This window comes from Aythya ferina (assembly GCF_964211825.1).
Source record: "Aythya ferina genome assembly, chromosome: 4".
Classification (NCBI taxonomy): Eukaryota; Metazoa; Chordata; class Aves; order Anseriformes; family Anatidae; genus Aythya; species Aythya ferina.
Genome location: NC_140300.1, coordinates 16499548 through 16505871, shown reverse-complemented (window position 1 = coordinate 16505871; position 6324 = coordinate 16499548). Strand labels below are relative to the sequence as shown.

The following is a 6324-nucleotide window of genomic DNA, read 5'->3' as shown; positions in this document are numbered from 1 at the left end:
CACGCGCGCCCTGAGGGGCGGGGCGCCGGGTATGGGGGGGGGGGGGGTGTGTTGCGCGTCGCCGCGCCTCTGCCGGGCGGGCCAATGGCGGGCGGGGAAATGGCGGGCGGGGCTGTGCCTCAACCCGTGTGCCGCCATCTTGTGGGGAGCGTAGAGCTGCGTGGGGGCGGTACAGGCGTACAGAAAAGGAGGTCTAGAAATCGTCTGAGGCTAAGGGCAGGCGGAGGGAGGGGGTGAGGATGTTTGGTGGAGGGAGTGACCGCTTGCTTTCCGCTGGGGTTGTGGCTAGGTTACAGGGTTTGGGATTTTCTCGTTTTAGGAAGGCGTGAGGTGAGCTCTATGCCTGTGCTGGCACACACTTTGTGGCTGTTCTATAGCGAAGGGCCAATAAAGGCTGAAATTAAAAGGAGATGGGCGATCTATGAGGTATAGAGCTACTGGAGTGAGTCCAAAGGAGGGCTATGAAAGTGATGAGGGGACCTGAGCACCTGTCTGCGACGACAGGCTGTGAGAACTGGGCATGTTCAGGCTGGAAAAAAGACAGGGGGGAGACTTCATCAATGTGTATAAATATCTGAGGGGAGGGTGTCAAGAAGATAGAACCAGGCTCTTTTCATTTGAGCCCAGTGACAGGACATAAAGGCAAAAGGCACAAACTGAAGCATAGGAGCTTCTGGCTGAATATGAGGGGGCACTTCGTTACTGTGAGGGTGACTGGAACAGGTTGTCCAGAGAGGTTGTGCTGTCTCCTTCTCTGGAGATACTCAAAACCCACCTGGATGCCATCCTTCGCAGTGTGCCATTGGTGATCTTGCTTGGCCCAGGGGTTAAACTAGATTTCTTCAGAGATCCCTTCTGACCTCAACGTATCTGTGATTTTGTTATCTTGGGAGTATGGACACACTAAGAGCTGAGACGAATGTTTAGTTTTAGTGGTCTACGTATATGCAAATAGCTGAATATGTCTGCAAAACCCTGGCACTGCCCACAGCACTCTGCCAAAGTCCTCTCCAGATGCAATCACCCAGAAAGATGTGTATAGCTGCATTTTTCTCATTGGGAGCCTTAGACCAAAGCAAGTGGGGTAGCAAGCCAAGCTCTGCCTGTGTCTAAAAGCAATAAAAACCCTTTCTTACTGAAACATCGTTCTGTTTTGTGTCATTTGTAAGGGGGCAGAAATTACAAGAGTTGTAGCTGCCTTGTTGGAAAGAATATTTGTGTTCTTCCAGATTACATCTTTTCTAGTGTAAATTTTCCCCTGCATTTTCAAGCATTTGTCATAAACCTACTGTATCCATTGAAGTATGAATAAATTCTGTATCTCATTAAGGGAAAGGTCAAATAAGCTGAAACTCCAGAGACATGGTTACAGAACGTGCTGTGAGAGGGGGGGATACTTTACAAGAAGCAAGGTGCAGTGTATGATGAGTCGGGTGGAAACATTCTGAGCACTTCCTAATTAGAGACAACATTCAAAAATGTGGACATAAGTTGTTCACTGTGGGCCCTAGGAACTTAGGGTAGTTTATCTGTGTTTAGGCTTATAAAAACGTGTCTAATAACCTCAAGTGACAATAGTTATTTAGTAAGGACGGGTGACATACCATTATGAGTGAAAGCGGGTCAAATAGGCAGAAACCATGCTGAAGAAGTATTGGTTTTGTGTTTGTGTTTTGTTTTGTTTTCTGAGGAAAAAAATAGATGAACACTAGGGGTCAGTATTGTTTCATATCTGAATCGTCACAGTATTTAGTAGATTTTTATCAACAAAATAATGGAATGATTTTCCATTTACAAATGTGTCAAGGATTATGGGTTATATGAGCTATTTGTGGAGAATGGACAGAGGCAGCAAGAAAAAAAAAATCACTTATACATGTAGCAGGGAGATTTTTCAGACATCATACTACCATACATTTCCATATATTCAACAGCTACCTACTTTTTAAAGACGAGTCATTTGTATTTTCTATTAATTGGTAAAACCTGTGGATCTGGACTAATCCCATTCTGCTCCTAGAGAGCAGGAAATGGATTCTATATGTTCAAGTATATTAGTTACATAGAGTCATATTTGTTAAAACATCTGTGTCTACTTTTTTTTTAATTAGAGAAACAGCCTACAAAAACACTGTAATCAACAGTGAATCCTCAGTGAGTTTTTGTTTATTTATTTTTAAATTCATATTTTCTGGGAAAAATATGATGTGTAATCATATTTCTATTTAAGATATTTGTGCTGGAAAATTAAATTCATCCAGCTTTTTTTCCACCACAGTAGTCTGTTTATGAAGAAGAGCATTGAAATGGGAAGAGAACAAGTAAAACTTTGTGATTCTTGTGACTTTAAAAACCCAGGACTTTTATTTTAAGTGAAACTAATAATGCAAACTGTATTACTTTTGGTTCACATTTAGCAATCGAGTTGTGTCTGCCTGCGTCTCAGATCTACAGATGGAGATTTTCCCCTGTGAATACCTTGCAGTCCCTTATGATCGATTTCATCCAGGATGTGAGATTTATTTCTTCAGTCTGCTTTAAATATTTCTGCTAGGCTTTGTGTTTCTAGATTGAAATGGAAGTCAAGCTTCTGTTGTGACAAATTGAAGTCTAACCTGGTTAGACATACTGGCTTTCAGGTAAATATGCCACAGCAATCCAGATTTCCATGAAGTGTAACTATCTTCTTGTGATAATAGCTACTTACTTTGTTTAACTGGTGGAAGGATTTGCTGTCAGAGTTTTTGCAGGTCATGTTTCAGAGCCCTGAGTGTGCTATTAAGCCTTAATGGCCCCTGAGCAGCCTCCCTGGGGTTTCCAGGCTTTGCCCATGGGTCCTGGTAACCTCATTTCAGCTCAGCCCTGGGACTCCAGTCCTGGTCTGAAATAAATGTCAGGACTCAGTGAGAGCCAGCTGCTTCCAGAGGGATGAGGAGCTGAGGAAGGGCAGGACAAGCATGAAGGTAGTGACTATACCAGCTTGGGCCCAGTCTTGCAGTGCCGAGGGGGGTTGAGCAGATCAGGCCAGGAGGAGCTCACAGACCTAACTGAAAAGGAAAGCAATGATGACAATCAGATCTTGGATGCTGCTGCAGGCTTTGGAGGGAAGCATGCTGAAGATTCTCGCCTTGTCCTTCCAAGTAGTGATCTCATCTGTTAATGCTGTCTCTTTCTGACTGTATCCGTCTCTTCTGATGGCACTGCTCAAGAGCCTTTCTCTTTCCTTTGTCAGTCCTGTTATGTGAACAGATACACAGCGCCAGTGAGCAAAACTTGCTGCATGCCGTTCACTTTGTGGTAATTTCACTTGTAAGTCACTGGGTAAAAAGCAGGTTAAAAAAAGAGAGTTGTTGCTATCCCATTTAGTTTGTGTTCCAGGGCTTTTATAACTGTTCCATCTGGTTGGTTCCAGCTTCCATACTAAAGTATAAGCACAGGAATACTTCATCCATAATAGGGCCATCATTATGCAGTAGTAATCAGAGATTCTGTATGCCACATTCCTCCAAAATGTGTGTGTAAGGCAGCTATAAAATTGCATATGAGTTCTCAAATAGTTACTATTTTTAGTCAATGAGGAAATCAGCCCCACTTCGGATGAGTTTTGAATTGGACTCTCAAATCCTGTTTGCCTTATGAAGGGGGAGGAAAGGAAAATTGTAAAATAGTTACATAATCCCATCATTGTAATTACCCAGGATATACCAGTGACAGGATCTCTTTATGCTTGTCCTTTTTCTGGCTTTCAACCCCTAAACAACCTTTACTAGAAGCAGGATAATGAACTAGGTGGGGAGGATAGCTGTTCTGATGGATCTTCTGACCACTTCTTATTCCTCTTTCCGGTGTTTTGTTTTTTTTTTTCTTTCTTTCTTTTCTTCTGTAAGAAGGAAAAAAAAAACAGTCCCTTAATTCTATACTGAAATCAAAAAGGTAGTCCATGACCAAAATGAATTTAAATGGAGATCAATAACGAGACTAGTGATCTATGAGTTAAATTAGCATTTCACTTAGGGATGCATCTTCCTTTGTTGAGACACTGACTTGAGAAGTTGTAAATCTGTTTTACTGATAGGGCTTTGCCATTTGAAATCTACCATGACAGTTAATGACTATCTGTATTGTTACACCATTTTCAAATGGAGATTTTATTGGGCTGGAAAACATCAGTAGAGTCTAATCTGGGGGATCAGTTTAATTTTGCCCTCATAAATAAATTAAAAAAAAAATCCCACTGGCTTCAGTGGAACTGGTATTCAAATAAATAGTGGAAGAATTGGGCTCTGTATTAATTGTGCTTTGGGAAAGCTGTTTGCAATACACTAAACTAAGGACAATGCTTATGCATTAAACATTTGCAGCAGAAGTATCTTCTTTGTGTCTTAGAATTCATGAATTGTGGCCATTTTAATAGCAGCTAGTCTTACCTTGTGTATCCTACACATTTTTTTCTGTAGGTATAAATAATGCTGGATTGATGGACTTATGTTTCAGTTGAGATAGCGAGGATAAAATGGGTGAATTTGATGGTGGGTCACACCTTATTTTAATTGTATTGATGTTTAAATCATTAAGAATTTGAAAGATGGTACTGTGAAAGCTTTCCAGCCATTTGTTTCAGTCATGTAAGCAGAAAGCTAATTTGCTTGGTGGCAAGGATTTTGTAATCATACCTAGAATTGCACCTTCTCCCATTTGTTGACCCTGATGATGTTGACTTAGAGGCTTTTTACTGACTTTGATGTCTTTACTGACATTAAGTGATCAGCTGCCAGAGATTGTTTCTGACATGAGTCACTTCTATAGACTAAATGTGTGACAAGAACAAGTGCTATTATGCTAACCAGGCAATAACAGATTGCTTTGGTACCATGGTAAAAGGATAAGAACTCAAAAGTTACTTAACTTCGAGTGCAGGTTTTTTTCTAAGTTTCTTTTCTTTGTGACAGAGGGAAAAAGGTAGTATACAAATATTATGGAAGGATAATTTATTTATTTTTTTGTTCTCCTACAAAGAAGGAGAACTCACCAGAAGTCCTGTTGACTTCTACACTGACTGAGAACAGTAAAAAATCCTTCAATACTACATTATCAAAAAACAAACAAACAACAACAAAAAAAAAACAGACCTGACAAATTTTGGGAGAATGTGATGAACAGAATATCTAATTTTTACTATGTAACAATGTCTCAGTCCTCCATCAAAGTAAGGGAAAGAACATACTCGCATGTAGTGATAGTCCACGTGCTGTGTTGTTCCAAATGCTAAGGATGAGGAGACTAAAGCTTGTGGAACAAACATCTCTAAGCTTCAGTATGCACACCACAGTCAGTTGAGTTAGGAGGACTGCAAAGGAGGATATAAAACTTACAGAAGCTGTAGTGTAGTCTGCATATTGAACAAGCAGCAGGTACTGAAAGTGGAAGGCATATAGTCTTCTATTCATATGACACAATTTTGTTAATAAAAAAATGAATTAACGCACTTGAGCAGCAAAGCTATAAACCTGTGTACAGTTGCTAACAGACTTGAAGACTATAGTGCCATAACTACCTTCTCTTTCATAATTTATGTATAACAAATGCAACAATAATAATTCGAGCAGAATTGTGTATGCATGTGTGTTTTCTGTTTAGACTGTTCTCATTTGTATTTTAAACTGCATCTTCGCCTTGTACAGCTCCAAGTTCAAGAACATTTTTCTCATCCACTTATGTGTTCACATGGTTCACTTAAAATCCACTTTTGTATAGTACCTGCTTAAATTACCCTTTGTGATGTTCTTGCTTTGTCTTCTTATCCACAGGCAACCCCTAGATTCAATTAAAAGAAAATAAAATAAGTCAAATTCTCATTTAAAATCTCTGCTGAAATTCTGTTACTGAAATCAAGTGTTTTCCTGAGTAGCAGAACTAATGAAACCTTGAGCTTCCTGTGATGTTATGTTTTCTGGTTGCATTTTTTGGTGCATAAGGTCTGACCAAAGCTTTTCCAATGTTTGAGCTGTTAGCTGACAACTCTTGTCTGGACTCAGAATAAGAATAATTTATCAGTGACCAGTTATGTCCTGCTAAAACACCATCTTGTACCAAAGCCTCAAGCTTTTCCTTCTAATCCCCCAAAACATATTAATAGACTATCTGAAAATAACCTGTTGTTTATTGCTTTCCCAGTGTACCTGAAGTTCTGTGCTCCTCATCTGTCTGCCAGTGAAAGTGTCTCAAGTCTCCATCCAGGCATGCATTCAGGTCCAGCGATGTACTACCCTGCTGTTCAGGGGAAAAAAATAAAAATAATAATAAATAAAAATAAAAATAAAAATT

The 6324-nt window shown here is 40.0% G+C and overlaps 1 long non-coding RNA gene across 1 annotated transcript; it reads right to left on the bottom strand.

Moving 5' to 3' along the window:
* Window positions 1-2341: 2341 nt before the first annotated feature.
* LOC311435852 lies at window positions 2342-6270 on the bottom strand. The gene is made up of 4 exons (XR_014692438.1): window positions 6180-6270; window positions 5771-5814; window positions 5229-5347; window positions 2342-3880 (listed from the first exon to the last, which is right to left on the bottom strand). It is a non-coding gene; the product is annotated as an uncharacterized lncRNA (long non-coding RNA).
* Between the last annotated feature and the right edge of the window lie 54 nt (window positions 6271-6324).